Genomic DNA, 24,177 nt, shown 5'->3' with positions numbered 1-24,177 from the left:
GATGGGGCCTGATTATTTAAGACCTTGTATGTGAGGAGCAGGATTTTGAATTCAATTCTGGATTTAACAGGAAGCCAATGAAGGGAAGCCAAAACAGGAGAAATATGCTCTCTCTTTCTAGTCCCTGTCAGTACTCTTGCTGCAGCATTTTGGATTAGCTGAAGGCTTTTCAGTGAGTTGTTTGGACATCCTGATAATAATGAATTACAGTAGTCCAGCCTGGAAGTAATAAATGCATGAACTAGTTTTTCAGCGTCACTCTGAGACAGGATATTTCTAATTTTAGAGATGTTGCGCAAATGGAAGAACGCAGTCTTACATATTTGTTTAATATGTGCATTGAAGGACATGTCCACAGTCCTGTGGTCTCAGCCTCAGATACTTACAGTGGGGCAAAAAAGTATTTAGTCAGCCACCGATTGTGCAAGTTCCCCCACTTAAAATGATGACAGAGGTCAGTAATTTGCACCAGAGGTACACTTCAACTGTGAGAGACAGAATGTGAAAAAAAAATCCATGAATTCACATGGTAGGATTTGTAAAGAATTTATTCGTAAATCAGGGTGGAAAATAAGTATTTGGTCACCTCAAACAAGGAAAATCTCTGGCTCTCACAGACCTGTAACGTCTTCTGTAAGAAGCTTTTCTGTCCCCCACTCGTTACCTGTATGAATGGCACCTGTTTGAACTCATCATCTGTACAAAAGACACCTGTCCACAGCTTCAAACAGTCAGACTCCAAACTCCGCCATGGCCAAGACCAAAGAGCTTTCGAAGGACACCAGGAAAAGTATTGTAGACCTGCACCAGACTGGGAAGAGTGAATCTACAATAGGCAAGCAGCTTGGTGTGAAAAAATCAACTGTGGGAGTGTGATGGCATCAGCCACACAGGGGTAAATTAGTCCATTTTTCACTTTATTAGTTTGCTTTGCAGTTTTCTTCATTAATCATTTGGTTAAACCTAACACTGGTATTATGAGGCGCGCACATAGTAACATTGTGTGGTTTTTTTAAAATGTTTTGTTATATTAATTATGTTTCTCTTTCTTTGAGTTACCTGGGTTTGGGCGGTGGCTGTTTCCTGTCTGGGCAAAAGGCGTGGCTGCTCAGCAGGACCAACCATGGGCTTACCAGGAGCAGGGGTGTTTTAGGTTTAGTTAGGTTATTCTGTGCTTAGTTAATATTAGTGTGCGCTTTTTGTTTTTTCCCCCCCTATTGTGTTCAAATGGTTTGGCCAAATCATTATAAAAGCTACCCTCATGTGTCTTTGTAATTAGGTCAGTTTGTGAGTTAAGTTGTGTCTCACTTTGTTGTTTAAGTTTCTGGAAATTACTTTTTGTAGAGTTATATCAGAATCAGAATCAGAATACTTTATTGATCCCTGGGGGAAATTATTTTTTGTTACAGTGCTCCATTTTAAACCAACATTAAGACAAGACGGACAATACACTAACTAAGAATAGTATATATATATATATATATATATATATATATATATATATATATATATATATATATATATATATATATATATATATATATATATATATATATATATATATATATATATATATACATACATACATAAGTCACTCATAAATAAATAGTTGGAAAAGAAACATGTGTAGCTGTAGTAGCAAACAGTGTGTTAAGTGGATGCGTTGTACAGGGAGATGGCCACAGGCAGGAAAGATTTCCTGTGTCGTTCAGTGGTGCTTTTCGGTAATCTCAGTCTCTCACTGAACGTGCTCCTGTGACTGACCAGCATGTCATGGAGTGGGTGGGAGGTGTTATCCAACATTGTCTTTATCTTGGACAGCATCCGCCTCTCCGACACCACCTTGAGGGAGTCCAGCTCCATCCCCACAACATTGCTTGCCTTATGGATTAGTTTATTAAGTCTGTTGGCATCTGCGACCCTCAGCCTGCTCCCCCAGCATGCAACAGCATAGAGGATCGCACTGGCCACAACAGACTCATAGAAAATCCTGAGCATTTTCTGGCAGATGTTGAAGGACCTCAGTCGCCTCAAAAAATAGAGACGACTCTGGCCCTTCCTGTAAAGTGCTGTGGTGTTTTTAGCCCAGTCCAGTTTATTGTCAATGTGTACTCCAAAGTATTTATAGTCCTCCACAATGTCAACATTGAGCCCCTGGATTGAAACAGGGGTCAAGTGTTTATTTAGTTGACCTGTTTTATGGGCCTGCTAAGTATGGTTTTGAATTTTGTTAATTTTGGACTTTTTGAGGGTTAAAATAAAGAAAACCCTTTTTGAAGATATTTTTTTGCCTGTGTCCTCTTTGCTTTGGCTGCTTGGTCCCTCACAGGGAGCAATCATCAGAAAATGGAAGACATACAAGACCACTGATAATCTCCCTCGATTTGGGGCTCCACGCAAGATCTCATCCATCAGTAACACACTACAACGGCAGGGAATCAAATCCCGCAGTGCCAGACGTGTACCGCTGCTGAAGCCAGTGCATGTCCAGGCCCGTCTGAAGTTTGCCAGAGAGCACATGGATGATACAGCAGAGGATTGGGAGAATGTCATCTGGTCAGATGAAACCAAAGTAGAACTTTTTGGTATAAACTCAACTCGTCGTGTTTGGAGGAAGAAGAATACTGAGTTGCATCCCAAGAACACCATACCTACTGTGAAGCATGGGGGTGGAAACATCATGCTATGGGGCTGTTTTTCTGCCAAGGGGACAGGACGACTGATCCGTGTTAAGGACAGAATGAATGGGGCCATGTATCGTGAGATTTTGAGCCAAAACCTCCTTCCGTCAGTGAGAACTTTGAAGATGAAACGAGGCTGGGTCTTCCAACATGACAATGATCCAAAACACACCGCCCGGGCAACAAAGGAGTGGCTCCGTAAGAAGCATTTGAAAGTCCTGGAGTGGCCTAGCCAGTCTCCAGACCTCAACCCCATAGAAAATCTGTGGCGGGAGTTGAAAGTCCGTGTTGCTCGGCGACAGCCCCAAAACATCACTGCTCTCGAGAAGATCTGCATGGAGGAATGGGCCAAAATACCAGCTACTGTGTGTGCAAACCTGGTAAAGACCTATAGTAAACGTTTGACCTCTGTTATTGCCAACAAAGGTTATGTTACAAAGTATTGAGTTGTATTTTTCTTATTGACCAAATACTTATTTTCCACCCTGATTTACGAATAAATTCTTTACAAATCCTACCATGTGGATTCATGGATTTTTTTTTTTTTTTTTTTTTCACATTCTGTCTCTCACAGTTGAAGTGTACCTCTGGTGCAAATTACTGACCTCTGTCATCATTTTAGGTGGGGGAACTTGCACAATCGGTGGCTGACTAAATACTTTTTTGCCCCACTGTATTAAATCACACAAAGCTCATTTAGAAACAAATAAACAAACAAAAAAACAAAATATGTTCTCCTTCATTTCTGTCAACCACAAGTTTCCAGCTATCATGGTTCCTAGGCAACCCGGGCAGCGCGACGGAGGCTAGACCATCCCATTTCACAAGCCTCACACTTCCGGCCTCAGCGGTCTTTGAGAACTCTGCCTCCTGACATCTGACCCACGTTAACACATTGACTGGACATACACACACCCACAACCACCTACACACACACACAGTGGACAACAGTAACCTCAAACACACAATAATAACATGGACTGAACCACCACTCACAACCACTAGCACTTTATATAGCCTCTTAACTGCACTACTGTATAGTTCTGTGTAAATAATCATACGATAATTTTTAATTCTATAACTGTTTACAACTTGCATAGTTCCCATTTCTGTATAGCTGTATATCTCATATATGGATTTCCTTCATATTCTGTATAGTTTTTTCATATTTATATCCTTTTCATTGCCTGTGCATAGCTTGTACTTACTACAGCCTGTACATACTTATAGTTATAGCATATTCATAACATACTTCATACCGTGTACATATTACATACCGTAATAGACCCATTTCTGTAATATACTTACATATCTATATTATTGCTAATATGTATTGTCCATCCATCCATCCATCTTCATCCGCTTTGTCTGGGGCCGGGTCGCGGGGGCAGCAGCCTAAGCAAAGAGGCCCAGACCTCCCTCTCCCCAGCCACCTCCTCCAGCTTATCCGGGGGAATACCAAGGCGTTCTCAGGCCAGCCGAGAGATATAATCTCTCCAGCGTGTCCTGGGTCTGCCCCGGGGCCTCCTCCCGGTGGGATATGCCTGGAACACCTCACCCAGGAGGCGCCCAGGGGGCATCCTTGTCAGATGCCCGAACCACCTCAGCTGGCTCCTTTCGATGTGGAGCAGCAGCTGCTCTACTCTGAGCCCCTCCCGGATGGCCGAACTTCTCACCCTATCTCTAAGGGAGAGGCCAGCCACCCTTCGGAGGAAGCTCATTTCTGCCACTTGTATCCGCGATCTCGTTCTTTCGGTCACTACCCACAGCTCGTGGCCATAGGTGAGGGTAGGGACGTAGATCGACCGGTAAATTGAGAGCTTCGCTTTTACACTCAGCTCCCTCTTCACCACGACGGACCGGTGCAGCGTCCGCATTACTGCAGCTGCAGCCCCAATCCGTCTGTCGATCTCCGGCTCCCTTCTCCCATCACTCGCGAACAAGACCCCGAGATACTTGAACTCCTCCACTTGGGGCAGGAACTCATCCCCGACCCGGAGTGGGCACTCCACCCTTTTCCGGCTGAGAACCATGGCCTCAGATTTGGAGGTGCTGATCCTCATTCCCGCTGCTTCACACTCGGCTGCGAACCGTTCCAGTGCGAGCTGGAGGCCCTCACCCGATGAAGCCAACAGAACCACATCATCTGCAAAAATCAGAGATGAGATTCTGAGGCCACCAAAGCGAAAGCCCTCCGCCACTTGGCTGCGCCTAGAAATCCTGTCCATAAAAATTATGAACAGAACCGGAGACAAAGGGCAGCCCTGGCGGAGCCCATCACCCACCGGGAACGAGTCCGACTTATTGCCGGCAATGCGAACCAAGCTCTTGCAACGGTTGTATAGGGATCGAATGGCCCGTAGCAATGGGCCAGACACCCCATATTCCCGCAACACCTCCCACAGGACACCCCGAGGGACACGGTCGAATGCCTTCTCCAAGTCCACAAAACACATGTAGACTGGTTGGGCAAACTCCCATGCACCCTCAAGTATCCTGGAGAGGATAAAGAGCTGGTCCAGTGTTCCGCGACCAGGACGAAAACCGCATTGTTCCTCCTGTATCCGAGGTTCGACTAACGGACGAACTCTCCTTTCCAGCACCCTGGCATAGACTTTCCCAGGGAGGCTGAGGAGTGTGATCCCCCTGTAGTTGGAACACACCCTCCGGTCCCCTTTCTTAAAGATGGGGACCACCACCCCGGTCTGCCAGTCCACAGGTACTGCCCCTGATCTCCACGCAACATTGCAGAGGCGTGTCAACCAGGACAGCCCTACAACGTCCAGAGCCTTCAGGAACTCGGGGCGGACCTCATCAACACCAGGGGCTCTGCCACCAAGGAGTTGTTTAACTGCCTCAGTGACCTCGCCCCCGGAAATTGGCGGGTCATTCCCCTCATCCCCAGACTCTGCTTCCTCCTCGGAAGACGTGTCAGTGGGATTAAGGAGGTCCTCGAAGTATTCCTTCCACCGCCTGACAATTTTCTCAGTCGACGTCAGCAGCGCTCAGCCAGCACTATACACAGTGCAGGTAGAGCACCGCTTTCCCCTCCTGAGACGTCTGACGGTTTGCCAGAATCTCTTCGAGGCAGTCCGAAAGTCTTTTTCCATGGCCTCTCCGAACTCCTCCCACACCCGAGTTTTTGCTTCAGCCACTGCCCGAGCCGCATTCCGCTTGGCCTGTCGATACCTGTCGGCTGCCTCCGGAGTCCCACAGGCTAACCAAGCCCGATAGGACTCCTTCTTCAGCCTAGTGGCTCCCTTCACCTCTGGTGTCCACCATTTGGTTCGGGGATTACCACCACAGCAGGCACCAACCACCTTGCGGCCGCAGCTCAATGCAGCAGCTTCGGCAATGGAGACGCTGAACATGGTCCATTCGGACTCAATGTCCCCAGTCTCCCTCGGAATGCTGTTGAAGCTCTGCCGGAGGTGTGCGTTGAAGATCTCGCGGACTGGGGCCTCTGCTAGACGTTCCCAGCACACCCTCACTACACGTTTAGGTGCACCAGGTCTGTCCAGCGTCTTCCCCCGCCACCTGATCCAACTCACCACCAGGTGGTGATCAGTTGACAGCTCAGCCCCTCTCTTTACCCGAGTGTCCAGAACATATGGTCGCAGATCTGCTGATACAATTACAAAATCGATCATCGACCTACGGCCTAGAGCGTCCTGGTGCCACGTGCACTTATGGACACTCTTATGTTCGAACAGGGTGTTCGTTATGGCCAAACTGTGATTAGCACAGAAGTCCAATAACAGAGCACTGCTCGGGTTCAGATCAGGGAGGCCGTTCCTCCCAATCACGCCCCTCCAGGTCTCGCTGTCGTTACCCACGTGAGCATTGAAGTCTCCCAGCAGGACAACAGAGTCTCCAGGTGGAGCACCCTCCAGCACCCCCCCAGGGACTCTAAGAAGGCTGGGTACTCTGAACTGCCACTCGGCGCATAAGCGCAGATGACAGTCAGGACCCGTTCTCCGACCCTAAGGTGCAGGGAACAAACCCTCTCGTCCACCGGGAAAAACCCCAACGTACCGGCAGCAAGCCGAGGGGATATTAGGATGCCCACCCCAGCCCGCCGCCTCTCACCAGAGGCAACTCCAGACTGAGACAGAGTCCAGCCCCTCTCCAGGAGACTGGTTCCAGAGCCCAAGCCATGTGTAGAGGTGAGCCCGACTATATCTAGCCGGTACCTCTCAACCTCCCGCACTAACTCAGGCTCCTTCCCCACCAGAGAGGTGACATTCCATGTCCCTATTGCCAGTCTTGGCAGCCGGGGGTCAGTCCGCCAGGGCCTCCGCTCCTGGCCGCCACCCGGCACACAATATGTATTGTAATATATCTATATCATGACTAAAGCACTTCTGGATGGATGCACACTGCGTTCCGTTGCCCTGTACCTGTGACATGTGCAATGACAATAAAGTTGAATTCTATTCTATTCTATACCACACCTTTTATCTGTACCACTGACAGTTCATGTGCTGACATGTTGCGTCCACACCTTCTCTGTCAACATTCTTTTCCTCAAAGCACAGCTGCTGCCATTAGATTGATGATGATTGTAAAAATAAAGACCTCACCTAAGCAGCTTATATCCAGTGACTCAACAAGTAAACAAAGTAGAATTGACAAAAATAATACCCTATTGCAAAACGTATAAACTCTTTCAAGTTTAAAATTAAAAATGGAATTAATGTACACATCCAAGGCCAATTCAATGGCACTTTAAATGATTTACTCTAACTGCTATAATGGAAGGAGTACCAAAGGGCTGAAATGGTCAAATATATATACAAATATCAATAAAATTCTCCTCTGATATCTATAAAATTAACATTAAATGTCATGTATATTCTGCAAGCCTGAGATAACTCACACAGTTATCACACTAGTGATCAGCATCAGCCAACAGCAAATATCATAATGTGTACTTTATGCAAATATTTTCATCTCGAAAGCTTCAACTTAAGACAGCGGCTGAGGTGCGACAAAGGATCACTATTTTTGTACTAACTTTGTCTTTCTTTTCTTTTTTACGAGTAGTGTAATTGAATATTTATCTGTTATGCTCTAGATTAAAGACTATGGTTTGTTTATAACATTCTCTACTTACCTTTAGCTGTTTTGGCAGAAAGTGGTAGCTTTATTTATACAGCTTCTCTTACTTTTTGACTTGGTCATATGCGTTCTTTTAGCCTCATTGAATTTTCAGTGTTTTTTGCATATTTTTAACCCACAATGTTCTATATGGTTTTTTTTAGTTAGAGTTTTTTTTAGAGATATGACCATATATGAGGGTGGAATTATTTTCAGCTAATGAGAAAGATCCTCTAGTAAGAAGTATTCATAAAATGTTATGGTGCAAAGCGTGGACACAAATTTCAGCTAATTACTGCTGAGTAACAGGCTAATAGATTATATATTTATACGTATGTATGTATATTTGTGTGTGTATGTTTTGTGGGTTTACATAAAACATTTAAATTGTGTGCAACAGTTGTGTGGCAATTCACAAGTCAGACACAACCCCAATAATTGTTTGCACATAGTCCATAACCCCTCCCTCCCTCTCCTTTTGAAAAGTTCCTCTTTTGTTGATAGCTACATAGATAGCTTGATAGATGTATCATACAGGTTCTTCTTGACTCATATTCCTGCTTTTGTAATTTCATCTTTTTGCTGGTAAGACACATTATAATTTACACTCTGTCTCATCTCACACTAATCTGTACTGAACCTCCAGTCATTAAGTTTCCCAAATGTATTTTTCTCTCACTATATGTGTGTGTTTGTGTGTGTCTATATATATATATATATATATATATATATATATATATATATATATATTCATCAGCAATAGAGTTAATACTACAATGGCACAAGTAATTCATGCAATTACACAAACCAACAGACTCTGAAAGTATTTTAAGTTCTGTGTTTTCCTTTCTGTTGGCTGTCATGCTATTTGATTCAACTTTAGGCAACACACCGTGATGTGCTCAGGAGTAGCAGCTGGTTTATGCTGGTAAATGCTATCTGTGCAAATGCCATAAATACAAGAGGACATTAAACCTTCTATGTTTATCTGATTTTTCTGCCTTCCAGTGCAGTGCTCTTAATATGTTGCCAACTATAAATAATTTTAATTAAAGAGTTATCATTTCTGTTACTGTTTTCTTAAAGGCTTAGTGCTAATTTTCACATTCACTCACATTGTATTTGTTCACAGATTGGAACTCCATCAAGATGTATTTCAAAAGGGGAAAATTCAGAGTGCACATTTCCCCACTACTGAATATCACAGCAATTGTTTTGGTCTCCATCCTTTTATGGAATTTATCTGGATATACCTTCTGTCATCAGGAGTCAAGACTTTGTGCCTGTCACAAATGTCTAACAGACAGTGATCCTTGGTTTAATGACATCATTAGTGAATCTCCTAAACCTTTTATGTCACAGAAACATAAACCCTCGGAGGAAGATTTCAACTGGTGGAAGGTAAATAATGAAAACATATTACAATAAACCTTTGTCCCACTGTGGCCATGTTAAAGTTGTTTTAACTGCCCATCCCTAGTTTATTTTATGACACCTGTGTTTACTGGTATAGTAAGAGCAGTATATTCAAGTGTGTGCTACCTCCACCAAAAAAAACCAACACAAATATTCCTCCATAGTTTAGCTACGGATTAGATGAGTTTAAAAAACCTTGTTTTATACTTATCTTTTTTTATTTTATGTTTACTCAACTCTTTGTCCTTGCAACCCGTATGTCTAACTGGCTGAAGAATTGTAAAATACAATTACTTATATAGATATCTTTAAAATGATAAAAGAAAAAAAAGAAGTTTCACCACTCATCTGAGAAGCTTCTTCAGTTCTAAGAGCAACTGGTGGAGATTCCCAGATTTTAACCTTATTGGAAGTATCCAATTGGAGGGATAATAGGTACTTTGTATCAAACCAGTGATTTATGACCCATCGTCAAATGCTGTATGACAGAAGAAGTAATAAAGGAAGTAATAAAGGTTTACGACAGTCATAATTTTTATGAATATCATAAAATTATATAATAAACAATATATGACCTGGATGACTGAGAACCTGCACAGACCTATCAAATACAGTGCATTTCTCGGCTTTTAACAAAATGCTATACGTATACCGGTACCCATTCCTAATTGTGGCACAGTGGTATGTTATGATTTGCCCTTTCTTTCAGGGGAAACTGGATGGTCGCTACATTAATACTAACCGCTCAGTATTTCACTTCAGAACACATCTTGATCATTGTTTTAGTTTTCTATCTCCAGTTTGATTTGATTGGCTCTGTATTTTGAAAGCATGCTGTTAGAAGTCAAAATTGATCTGTCCACCTACTGTTCTCCAATCTTAAAAAGAGGGCAGTGACCATCTCTACTGAAAAAACAAAAAAACAGAAACCAAACAAACAAACAAACAAGATATATAGATATCTATCTATATGGATATCTATATCTCAGTTAAATCAGCTGATGCATTAGGTACAGTGGTTTGTAAAACATGAGTTTTTCATGCAGCTTAGTGTTGCTCTGTCACACCATCCTTGTGTTGGACAATATTTTAGTACTGTATATGTGCTTTTGTGGGAAAACTTCATTATCTGTCATGTTAAAGAGCAGTAAAACATTTAAGACTCCCCTTTTTTTCCCTCTCACATAAAAATTTACATTCCTGTTAAAAAAAAATCAAAATAAATTACTTTGGAGACCACTGCTGCAGCATTTCATACATGTACAAGAGAATAAAAACGATCAGCGTGTTTGTAAGGAAAACAACATGAGGAATCTAATGACGATTGACCTTTTAGTACATGGTGTCATGCACTTTAACTGTGTTCACCACTAGATGTCAGGTTTGTGCTTCTATTCAATCAGCAGTCTAATTCTACAACTCACTGGTGACGATAATGATAACTTGGCTGTTTCCTTTTCCTGGTTACCACAGTATATTAAATATGTTGCTATAAGAGTAGTTTTAAACACAACATGTTCAAATAGTGCAAGCTATAATGAAAAATATTGGCAGATTTCAAACATAGTGACAACAGATCAACAGATATTGACATCCAAAGGCTGAAGATAGAAAGTGAGTCTAAATCTTAATTTTAGACCTGTTACAGCTAGACTTAAAGTCTAGCTAAAGAGCAAACTTAATTGGTGCGATACTGTATTGTTGATCACTAATACTCACTCTCTTATATGGTTCAACGCCCCCTCAGGTATCCCATTTGCCTCTCTTCTGTCCAGTCCACAAAGGCTTTTGCATTACTGCAGTTCTGAGTTACGTTCTTTGATGCACATGCACATGCAATGCTCATAAAAAACTGTAGGTGGCGGAAGTTAACCACAAATAAAGCACAGTTGCTGTTGTGCTGTTCAGCTATATTTGAAGGACCAAGAATGTATCATACTTGGTTTGCAGCTCTTTTACACCACTGTTGTACTTTGACAACCTGTAGGTATAGTGAAGGCCTGGTGAGGTAGTATTTCTTTTTTCCCTGTAAAAACCTGACTTGTCAACCACTTTTTCTAGTGAATATACTTTTAAATACAATTACAATGTAAATTTGATATAAATGACATTGAAAATACACTTAGTTACAGCTGTGTTATAATGTATTACCTAATATTCTCATCACACTACAGGACACCAACAGAATCCCCCAAGTAACCTAGAAGATAATATTATAGGGTCAATATCCATGGGTACATTTACAACTGTACAATCTCCTTAAAAATGCCCTGCCAAGTTAGCTCTGTAGCTGGCATGGAGTTTAGCTGCAAACAAATGTCCTTGCATGATTCACCTGTGTGCTTCATCCCCCACAAAGTAGTAGCACACCTTTTTTGGCTGTGTGTTGACAGCCATCATCTCAGAATTCCTCGGTTTAAACAAGGACACATATTGATTCAAGATCACACACCGAAAGATTGTAGTTAAGGGCAGGGTTCAGCAGTCTTTGTGAGAACATGCACATGGAAAAGAGAGAGAGAGAGAGAGAGAGAGAGAGAGAGAGAGAGAACAACAAAACAAAAAAAAAAAAACCGGAAAGACCAGAAAATGGGTATTTGTAATATAGTCACTCGTGTTATTACATTTGGCAAACTAGAACACTGTGTTCAATAATGACTTTATATTCTACTTGCAGCAATGCAAATTAATGGTTCGAAATCAGTCAGCTTGATGAGGGAGTTTCTACTATCAAAGGAACACATCTAAAAATGTTTGAGAGGCTGACATGCAGAAGTACATTTTGGGAGTGAAAACTACTGTAAAAAACAAAACAAATCTAAAACTGATCAGGACTGTGTTAGGGCTTGTTGAGCATGCAGGTTTCATCCAGAGAAGAACTGGTTTATACATTTTTTAAAACTACAGTTACATTATTTCCTGTGCTGCTTTGTTGAAAGACCTTAAATGGATTCACCCCTTTTTACCTCTTACCTCTGTGCTTACTTCTTCTACAAGAATTACATATTTTTGATCTGTTGAATGGTATGTTTAATGACGTCAAAAGGTTAAAAGTAATGAGAAGCACTGACTCAGAATAATAACACATTGAATGAAACAGCATTTCATGCTGCAGCTGAAATGCGGAAATGAGTAGGTGTAACAAAGCAGGACAAACATGCCCAAACTGGAAAGACTGGGAAAATTACACAGTTGGTATTTGTAATTATCACGCTTGGGCACTGCAGAAGAAAGCGCAAGCAGCTTTCCTAATCGTGGAAAAAGTTCTTTTCAAGTTTCAATTCAATTCAGTTTTATTTATATAGCCTCAAATCACAACAAAGGTCGCCTCAAGGTGCTTCTTGAATGCTGAACGGTCTATAATCAGCATTCGAGGATCTAATGTGTCCGGGATGGCTTTTTTGACATGGGACATGACTATCCTCTCAAAACGACTATGACTATGCTCTCAAAACACTTAATTACAGTTGGAGTGAGCGCGATGGAGTAGTAGTCATTCAAACCGGTTATGTTGTTTTTCTTTGGGAGGTGCACTACGGCGGTGGACCTGAAGCATGTAGGTACAGCTGACTGGGTGAGGGACAAATTAAAAACATCTGTAAACACCTCAACCAGCTCTGTAGCACAGAACCTCAATGCATGGAGGTGTTTTCAGCCAGAACCTTGACAACCTGTTGGCATAGTGAAAGCCTGGTGAGGTAGTATTTCTACGATGAAGATCAGGGTGGAACATCACATCAACAGGCTTTGCATTTTCATTTTTTTAAGAGTTGCTAATACACTGAAAAGAAGAACCTAAACTTTTAAATAATCTCTTACTGTAGTCAAAATATGACACCAAAATGATCACTAGTGATACAAGTGAAGTTGCAAGTCAGTTAACTAATTTAAAAAGTTCTCTCCTCTGAGGTGTTGCTGTAAGCACGCACACTCAAACGCAACAGAAAACCATGCTAAGCCCTTGGGCATCTTGCTTTCATACAGAACTTCCTACATAACATTCTACTACACCACTAGCATGTCACTGTGACTATGATGTGATACTACACTATCATGCTTTATGCCAGTGGTTCTCAAACTTTTTTTGCTGCGCCCCCCTTTGTTTTACAAGAAAAATGTTGCGCACCCACGCACGCACACATCCTCCAACCACACACACCCATATTTTGCTCCATTGCGGTTTATTTCACACCTCAAACATTTAGTAAACAATTAAGCAAATACAAGTAATCTGCAATAAATTACAGGTAGTAAGAAAATAAACTACTAACTCTTTTATGCTACGTGCACACCTACACAGGTATTTTTGAAAACACAGCTGTTTCGTCCACACGGAAACGGCGTTTGGAATCACCGAAAACTGAGATTTTTTTAAAACTCCTTTTTTGCGTTTACGTGTGGACGAGGAATACAGAGTTCATCACGCAACGTCAAAGGTATGTGCCTTTTTTCACGTCATGCTGTGCGCCACGATATTGTTTACATGAGATGAATTGCAGAATGGCAGATAGAGACAAAATACTGTTAATCTGACTATCGTCAGGTTTTACACGCAGTTACTGTCCCTCCATTTAGAAAGGCAGAGGTATCACGGATCATGGTGTGATTATTTTACATGTAGTTGTTTTTTTCCTGTGTAATAATATTCAACATTGCTATCAATACATTTTTCAAAAAATGCCTCTCTGTGCAAAATAGGTTTAAAAACATAAACAGCTGTGGGATACTGTTTGTCCGTGATTTTAACCAGGGGAACAAATCGTGGCACGACCAGCCTGATATTATTTGTATCCCACTGTAACTTTACTGTATAAAGAGCTAACATCTGCAAAATGTATGGAGTAGTTAATCATTACAAGACGTGTTTGTGAACTAAAAATCACGAATGTGGGATACTGTTTGTCTGTGATTTAAACAGCCCAGCGCTGCTCCCGACTAAGGGAAAACCAATTCTGCAGGGAGACCTACCTTGGCACTTGTGCAGGTGAAGCTAAAGGGCAGATATGCTTCACCATATTTTCTAGTCTTTGGCTTAGAATGAAGTTGGTTTGGAAACATATTCAGCTATGCTTCATCTCCTGCTTTGCGTTTCTGTAGGCTCCACGTGCTAACAGTGTCCAAGCGTTTTTGTTTTTTTCCCCCCTTTTCATCCCTGCCATGGCTCTGCCCTAGTGGGCGGGTCTGCTTTATGCTATCAAGCTAGAATAGTGTAGGTATAAAACAATATCTTTAGTGATGGGGATTTTTTAAGTCAAATTATAGTACAAATATATGTAATCTATTGGTATCACTTGACTGGTTTTCAACAGTAATACATTGGAATAGTTTTATGGTGAATGTTTTATACTTTCTGTTCCACACTACAGGATACTCTAGTGCACAAACAACTGAAGTAACACATTTTTTTTTTCAAAACCCGGACCAGAACCTATTCGTAATTTATTCGTAAATCAGGGTGGAAAATAAGTATTTGGTCAATAAGAAAAATACAACTCAATACTTTGTAACATAACCTTTGTTGGCAATAACAGAGGTCAAACGTTTACTATAGGTCTTTACTAGGTTTGCACACACAGTAGCTGGTATTTTGGCCCATTCCTCCATGCAGATCTTCTCGAGAGCAGTGATGTTTTGGGGCTGTCGCCGAGCAACACGGACTTTCAACTCCCGCCACAGATTTTCTATGGGGTTGAGGTCTGGAGACTGGCTAGGCCACTCCAGGACTTTCAAATGCTTCTTACGGAGCCACTCCTTTGTTGCCCGGGCGGTGTGTTTTGGATCATTGTCATGTTGGAAGACCCAGCCTCATTTCATCTTCAAAGTTCTCACTGATGGAAGGAGGTTTTGGCTCAAAATCTCACGATACATGGCCCCATTCATTCTGTCCTTAACACGGATCAGTCGTCCTGTCCTCTTGGCAGAAAAACAGCCCCATAGCATGATGTTTCCACTCCCATGCTTCACAGTAGGTATGGTGTTCTTGGGATGCAACTCAGTATTCTTCTTCCTCCAAGCACGACGAGTTGAGTTTATACCAAAAAGTTCTACTTTGGTTTCATCTGACCAGATGACATTCTCCCAATCCTCTGCTGTATCATCCATGTGCTCTCTGGCAAACTTCAGACGGGCCTGGACATGCACTGGCTTCAGCAGCGGAACACGTCTGGCACTGCGGGATTTGATTCCCTGCCGTTGTAGTGTGTTACTGATGGTGACCTTTGTTACTTTGGTCCCAGCTCTCTGCAGGTCATTCACCAGGTCCCCCCGTGTGGTTCTGGGATCTTTGCTCACCGTTCTCATGATCATTTTGACCGCACGGGATGAGATCTTGCGTGGAGCCCCAGATCGAGGGAGATTATCAGTGGTCTTGTATGTCTTCCATTTTCTGATGATTGCTCCCACAGTTGATTTTTTCACACCAAGCTGCTTGCCTATTGTAGATTCACTCTTCCCAGTCTAGTGCAGGTCTACAATACTTTTCCTGGTGTCCTTCGAAAGCTCTTTGGTCTTGGCCATGGCGGAGTTTGGAGTCTGACTGTTTGAGGCTGTGGACAGGTGTCTTTTATACAGATGATGGGTTCAAACAGGTGCCATTCATACAGGTAACGGGTGGGGGACAGAAAAGCTTCTTACAGAAGACGTTACAGGTCTGTGAGAGCCAGAGATTTTCCTTGTTTGAGGTGACCAAATGCTTATTTTCCACCCTAATTTACGAATAAATTCTTTACAAATCCTACCATGTGAATTCATGGATTTTTTTTTCACATTCTGTCTCTCACAGTTGAAGTGTACCTCTGGTGCAAATTACTGACCTCTGTCATCATTTTAAGTGGGGGAACTTGCACAATCGGTAGCTGACTAAATACTTTTTTGCCCCACTGTATATGGTCTGTGTGAAGATGATACATTGATTACTCTGGATGGTGTGATTCACGTGGGGGGATAGGCATAAAAGCGTGGGAAAGAGATGGGTTCACATAACAGACACCTGTCTAGTCTGTGTGAAGATATGATACATTGTTTCATCAGGAACTTGATGTCATGTACAGGCAGGCAGGATTGGACCCAAACACAGGACTCATAGAGGCAAAACATGAACTTGAAGCAAGCCAAACAGAAACCTAGATTGGAAAGCTAGAACCCAAATGCACAAGAAACAACGTAACAAGAAGAACTAACTGACAGGGACTAAAATACACTGGGGGGCACATGAGGAAATGAGGAACAGGTGGGCACACACCTGGGACTCATTGGGCTAGACAAGACAAGGACGTAAAGCAGAATACACTAACATGAGACAAGACCTTCAAAGTAAAACAGGAAATCCACAGACTGAACTCAGAGACAATACTAACACAGTACAGGGACCGGAGGGTCTCGAGACATGACTGACTAGGGAATAAGAGAATAACACGAGGGCAGAATTAAACCTAAGAGCTACAAATCACAACCCAGAAGAACAAGAAATCAGAAACCATAACCCTAGTACTCATGAACAATAGAAGTAGGAGGATCAGCACATAAGCGTGGGAAAAAAGATGTGTACTCGCAAAAGACATTGTTCAGTCTGAAATGTGTGAGTGAGTGAGTGAGTGAGTTGGGGAGGTGTATGGGGATGTTTTCTGTCTGATGGATGAATATAGTCTGGATACCCATGGGTGTCATTATGGTGGTCACATTTGACTGGGAACACCACAGGTGTAAAAACACTTAAGTTTCAATGAAAGAGGTGATCATAAATCTGTGGAGGATATCATAAGGCCTTGAGGCAATCAGATGTAAAACCTCTCGTGCAATGCACCAAGGGAAAAATCTACTTGCATGTCATATCCAGCCTTTACATTTCTTCTGCCAGTTATTATTTTAGCAGATATAAACAGTAAACAAAAAACAAGAGGAACACCCCAATGAAAAGCAACAGTTTCAGCTGTTTCCATGAATTCTGGTGATGAAGCGTCTGTGATGATGGCTTTCTTCTCCTGCTGTTATGGTTCAAAATATTGGGGATGGAGACAAGAGAAAAAACCATAATAACAACACTGGTCCGGCCGGGTTAAGTCAAACGATGATTTTAATGAACACACGCGTGGGAGATGGACACCGTATGCAGACAGCCTCAGATCTCAAAATGGTGGAGCATTGTTCAAACTCTTATAGCCTCTGGTGCCCCCACCTTATCATAAAAGCCTAAACATTCACATGCTTTTCTCTCACACGGCGCCTAAGCTATGACCTTGGCTCCCCGTTTATCTGCTCCTGCTGAGATGGGGCAGAAAACTCCAGTATATTCTGTTCTCTTCTAATCAGACAAATAAGGCGATGACTTTCTGCAAACAGTATTTCTTATAACATCATAAAACAATATCATTCATCCACAATAAATCAGCAGTCTAATGTAATGCAAATCAGTTTAACGAATGCAATAGTTATCAGCTTCTTCTAATTCAGGAGAATAATGCAAACTAAAACTACATAATAATTCACAATCTTTAGTTACGGATATAACATGGCATAAAATAATATTATAATCTAACACTGCTCACGCATGTTCTTATGAAAGGTGAACGTCCTCACAATCATTCTTTATAGGACCAGACCAAACGCAGACTTTATTCAGTAGGATCTCAGTAATGACACTTGTGTACGGGAATCGGAGCTCACTAAAAAGAATAGTGAATCGATGCCCTTTAGGGCCATGTTTATTTTGCAGTCAGTTCAGTTTTACATTCAGTTTAATTTTATCTATACAGTGCCAAGTCACATAAACAGTCACTTCAAAGTGCTTCATATTGTGAGGTAGACCCTACTACTTCTACTACTACTACTAATATGATTCCTTTGCTGCATTTTCTAAGATGTTTAAGTTCAGGTTTTACTGTTTAGTCTTGAGTTTAGTTCTTTTTGCCTTTAAGTTTATTTCTAGTTGGTGTTTTCTTTTTTTTTTTTTCTTTTTTTTTTCCTCTCTTATTTTTTCCTCTTGTGTTTGCAGGTTCACTGACTTTAACAACAGTCCTATAGTTTAAATGTTCTCTTTATGATTGGAAGACATCCTTCATTGTCCCTCCTTTTCTGTCATATGCCCATGAATGGAGGCAAACTTTACCTCCAAAACACAAAACTGAACAGTCTTCAGATGGTGTCTAGCTTACATTTTCTTCATAGCCGAGTCTGCTTCTTGTTAGTTTTGCACTTATGTCTCAAGTAACCACATGGGTATTAGCATTCCAAGCCCCAGATTATAGCTGCATGGTGGTATGCAAGTGCAGCTGATCTGATGAGTATGTGCTGGGCCAGTGTGTTGTTCCGGCATCGGCCGGCATCATTTCTCCACAGTTTTGTTTTTATAGCATGTGTGCCTCTGTGAGGGGTGGTGGGGGGAGCATGTGATGCCATACACCAGTTGTTTGGTGCTCTGCACCTGCTGCACTCATCAAAGTGAACAGACAGGTTTACTGGCCGGCCCCAGGCTTGACCCTGTGCCACTGGACTCTGTTCATCCACAAATGAGAATTGAGATTGGCTCAAACCTCCAAGTGTTACGAGCTTATGTGTAGGCATTTACCCAGTTAGCAATACATGCATACATACATACTTTGTTCTGTTTTATTGGATACATGTTTGATCTACTTTGAAGAACAGCAAGGGTTTATAGTGTGTTTCATCTCTAGAAAACAAATATTCAAATTAGAAGATTGATTTGTTTCTTTCAAGGAAGCAAAAATTTCATGTTTCTAAAAAATTATTTTTCTTTTGAACACTGAGTCAAAATAACACACCAGATAAATATTTGTTAACATGCAGATATTATCCGACAGGACATATATCTGCCGATACACTTGCTCTCTGATGTATCCATCGGTGTGTGAATGGTAGATAGAAAGCAATTCTGCATAAGAAGGGCTCGTGTGATTGGGTAAATGAGACATGCTGTATAAAGCGCTGTGAGTGTTCTGGGAGAGTAGGGAAGTGCTATACAAGAATTGCAGGTTGACTGACTTTAACAACAGATTTCCATGCTTTTAAGCATAACTTCTCATAACTTTATCAAAGGGAAAGGATTTCTCTGGTGTGCATTAATCTTAGCTGTAGTCTAGGCTAATTAGAGCCATTTCTACTTCTTTAAAATCCTTTCATCACTCTTCTGCAGCCTGAATGAGAAACTTTCCTGACCCCTGTCTCCTCAGCTCAGCATGATTTGTGATTGTGCTGTCTGCTGTCCGCACTGTGTTAGGCAGCTATCCATTCTGGGTCTTCTAATAGTCTGGCTTTACTCTAATTGTATGATTAATGTTTAGGTTAAGGGTGATAGAAACCTCTGAAGTTGGCCAATGCATGGAAATTAATAAAGGAGTTCTTTAACACAAGATCTCTGTAGATACTCAAGTGCCATGGATAATCTCTGACCGATTTTTAGCATGAGTGAAAAGGGAATTATTGTGCTCCTTTTCAGCTCTGTATTTTTATTCTTGGCCCCTTCTAAAGTAGTTTTGTGTGATTCATAGTTATAAATAATCCTATTTTTATCTCTTATTCGACCCCAGTGCAGTCTCTTGTTTCTTCAACACTCTGAAACAAGCCCTTTCAGCTCCTTTCCCCCTCCATTTAAGATAACTTTCTTCTGATTGGCTGTCATTTGTAAACATAAAGGTTGTACACCATAGAGCTGGGGACTTCAGTGCCAGAACTGTGTGCCTAAGGTGTCCATAATTTTATTGTCTGCAATCACGTTGATTATAGTCAGTCTGAATCTCCAGTAGTGTAACATGGGCTTTAATAAGAGCAGTGGCTGATCATGGAGTCTGTCTCAGCTCAGTTGTCTGCTCTTTATTCGGCAAACAGTAGAGAAGCTGCAGAAATGGATCTGCATTAATGCAAAGTACAAAAGTAACTATGCACTGTATCTATTTGAACTGATGTTTCTCCTTTGTCTGCTCATGAGTTGCCTTAAGCTACCTCGTAATGTTGTATAATGTGAAGACAACGGACAATGTACCCCTAAAGAAAGGATAGCCAAATCATTAAGTAATCATTTCTCGCGTGAAATCGTCCTCCTCCTCTGTTACTGATTCTCTCTCGGTCTCCATCTCTGTTTTGTTTTCCTCCCTAGTTGGTGTTTTTTTCTTGTCTCTGTCTCATCACTGTTTCCTGTGTCGTTCCTCTCTTTACGTTTTATTCCATGTCTGCTCTGTCTGCGTCATGTGTCTTTCCGTGAGCTATCTAAAGTCTAAATGAATCACTTTACAATACCACATCTGACACCTCCGCATTTGCAAGTCTCAAGTCAGCATTTCTGCTTTACTGGAACAGGAGGAAAGTTAAGAACATAATGACACAAAGACATGTTGTCAGGTGTGGTGCAGAAACTTCTTGAACTGGAAACTTTTGTCTCATCCTCATGCGTCATGCTGATGTCACCGTGAGACATTTCATTGACAAAATCTTTCTTACATATCAAACAAAGCAGAGATATGATCAGTTTAGACACAATTCATAGGATGTTCTGTGTAATCAATTTGAGGAGCAGTAAAAGGCCAGCTTTTGGTCCAGATTAAGCACAACCCCCCCACCTTACCGGAGTCTTTGTCGTGGTTCTGGCAGCATAAGGTCCGGCCCAGACAAGTTCAAATTACGCTGACGTTGATCTCAAAGCAAAAATATTCAGCTTCACCTCAAGGTCAAGATCACAGTTATTGTTTTTCTGAGAATCTTGTCAATGTTATAACTCAAAAGGAATTGCATTACCTTGGATTAGGGACAAGGTGCAGAGTGGGACTAGGACCAGGGACACTGCATTTCTGCCTTATTGCCTATTCACACCATGAACTAAACTGGCACTCTTAGCCTGGATTTATTTACAAATCATGCTCATTGCAACAACATGTTCACACACCCATAATAAGACTTGACATACTGTTCTGGGACTTTCTAAAAACGTTCCTCCTACTAAGAAGGGCGTAGTACAATGAGAGTTCTAAGAACTTGGGTGGAGGTTTAAGGGAAAAAAGTAGAGCCATGTCGAGAGGTGTGATTACAGGTGTGGATATAGCACACAAAAACATGATTAAAAAGAATCACCTTGAACCCACAACATGAATAACAAAAAAACAGGAAAGTGCAGTGATCACATGTCCTGCCTTGCAACGTTGATTTAGTTATTGTTTGTTACTCATGTTCTTCAAAAAAATAAAAAAGCAAAACATTATTACTGTCACAGTCTACAGGGTCAAGTTTGAGTTTCTTTTCCTATCTGACTTTTTCTGTTTTTTTCTCTTGTACTTTGGTTCAAGTTTTATATCCTCTCATTATCCATTATTTATATTTAAGTTTTCAGTTTCCCTCTGCCTTTTGTCATGTCCTCCTTCACATTTTCCCTCTTTGAAGGTTTGTTGATTTTGTTTCTTTGTTTTTATACCTTCCTTAAATTCTGCAGTAATTTTGTTTTATAGTTTAACCTTTGTTTATGAGTCCTGTGTAATCAAAAAGTATTGGTTCATGACTTCATTATGAACTGCACTAACATGCAGTACCATGATCAACTTCTCCCTTGTAAAAAAGGCAGCCACCTCTGTGACACAGAACTTTTTTTATGAATCTTGCTTCACAGTGAAACCTTTAATAGCCATGCTCTGCTTGCTTGTTTTGCTTTGAATAGGATTTGCACTGCTACTTTACTGTGGCAAGCATAAGCTTGTCTTTACTGGAACTGGTGCAGACTTGTGTAGAACTGGTTTGTATTTGCATGTGGTGTATTTTAGCAGTTTGTCAAGGCATTAATGTTTTATTTGCTTTTTTCTACAGCTGTTTATTTTGTCTTCATTTATTTTGTTTTACTTTAGTTTTATATTATTTCAAGTGGACCTTTTGCTATATTGGTCCACTTGATTGTCATAGTTTAAGATAAGATAAGATAAGATAAGATAGAACTTTATTAATCCCTCGGGTGGGTTCCTCTGGGAAATTCGACTTCCAAAAAAAGCACAGCAACGACCGAAGTTACAGTTACAGAACTGTTATATATATATACACACACACACACACACACACACACACACACACACACACACACACACACACACACACACACACATATAAATACAGAGACAAATATAAATAAAATATACAAAGGGGATAAATAGAATAAATAGGAATAAAAAATAAAAATACAAGTGAATTGCACATTTCAAGTATTGAGTCTATTGCACTGTTGACTATTTACAAAAAGTATTGCACAAGGTATTGTACAGTGAGGTGCAGAGGCACTACAGCTTAGTTGTTCCCCCTCCTTTGTCCTCCTGTTTCCTGTTTCCCCTCCCTCTCCCCTCCAGAGAGGAGTTAAACAGTCTGATGGCGTGTGGGACAAAGGAGTTTTTAAGTCTGTTAGTTCTTGTCTTGGGGAGAAGCAACCTGTCACTGAACAGACTCTTCTGGTTGTTTATGGCTGTGTGCAGAGGATGCCCAGCATTGTCCATAATGTCCATCAGTTTCTTTAATGTCCTTTTCTCTGCCACTGTCACCAGAGTGTCCAGCTTCATGCCGACCACAGAGCTAGCCCTCCTGATCAGTTTCTCCAGCCTGGATGAGTCCCTCTTTGCTGTGCTGCTCCCCCAGCACACCACAGCATAGAAAAGTACTCCAGCAACCACTGACTGGTAAAACATCCTCAGGAGCTTCCTGCAGATGTTAAAAGACCTCAGCCTCCTGAGGAAGTACAGTCGGCTTTGGGCTTTTTTATACAGGTGCTCTGTGTTGCATGACCAGTCCAGTTTATTGTCCACCCACAGCCCGAGGTACTTGTACTTGTTGACCACCTCCACCTCCTCCCCCTCTATCTGAACTGGCAGTGGACCTTCTCTGGACCTCCCGAAGTCCACAACCAGTTCCTTAGTCTTTGAGGTGTTGAGTTGCAGGTGGTTTGTGTGACTCCATGCGACAAAGTTCCTCACCAGACTTCTGTACTCCTCTTCCTGATCATCCCAGATACACCCCATGATGGCTGTGTCGTCTGCAAACTTCTGAATATGGCATAATTCAGAGTTGTAGCAGAAGTCAGAGGTGTACAGGGTGAAGAGAAGAGGGGACAGCACAGTTCCCTGTGGTGCTCCTGTGCTGCTGACCACTGTGTCAGACGTGATGTCCTTCAGCCTGACGTACTGTGGTCTGTCGGTGAGGTAGTCGGAGATCCAAGCCACCAGGCAGGGGTCCACCTCCATCCTGTTCAGTTTTTCCTGAAGCATACAGGGCCGGATGGTATTAAAGGCACTGGAAAAGTCAAGAAACAGGATCCTGACCGTGCCTTTTCCCCCATCCAGGTGTGAGTGGGCTCTGTGTAGGAGGTACAGGATGGCATCCTCCACTCCGACACCCGCCTTGTATGCAAACTGTAGTGGGTCCTGGGCATGTTGTACCTGTGGTCGGAGGAGGTTGAGGAAGAGCCGCTCTAGAGTCTTCATAAGATGTGACGTCAGTGCCACCGGTCGGAAGTCATTCAGCTCATTGGGCCGGTTCTTTTTGGGGACCGGGACGATGCAGGATGTCTTTCATAGGGCGGGCACTCTCCCCAGTCGCAGACTGAGGTTGAAGACTCGTTGTAGCGGCTCCCCAAGTTCAGCAGCACACGCCTTAAGCATCCTAGGACACACCTTGTCTGGGCCTGCTGCCTTTCTGGGGCGAAGCTTCCTCAGTTGCCTCCTGACCTGATCCACTGTGACTGTTTATTTGCTCTTTATAATTTATTTTTATTTGAAGTTATTACAATCAGAAAGGACAGAACTCGAGGACAGAAAAGAGAAACAATATGACTAAAGAGAAGTTGGGAAGAGAGTTAACAGAAGGAGAGGGAAAGAAAAATCGAGGAAAAGAGGGATAGAGAGAAAAGACACTGAAAATCTGCTTCTCTATTTGCTTTGCAAAACAGGAAAACAGCACAGAAGGGAAACTACAGCAACAACCAACATAAGCATAGGTAACAGTAAATAATAAA

At 41.9% G+C, this 24,177-nt stretch overlaps 1 protein-coding gene across 1 annotated transcript in view; it reads left to right on the top strand.

Moving 5' to 3' along the window:
* Positions 1 to 24,177, top strand: part of LOC309698359 (uncharacterized protein) — a 204,096-nt gene that overhangs the window by 65,664 nt on the left and 114,255 nt on the right. The window lies entirely within an intron of this gene.

The sequence above is a fragment of the Aulonocara stuartgranti genome, assembly GCF_965226115.1.
Source record: "Aulonocara stuartgranti genome assembly, chromosome: 22".
Classification (NCBI taxonomy): Eukaryota; Metazoa; Chordata; class Actinopteri; order Cichliformes; family Cichlidae; genus Aulonocara; species Aulonocara stuartgranti.
Note: the sequence above shows the minus strand (reverse complement) of the source record. Positions and strands in the feature narration are given on the sequence as shown.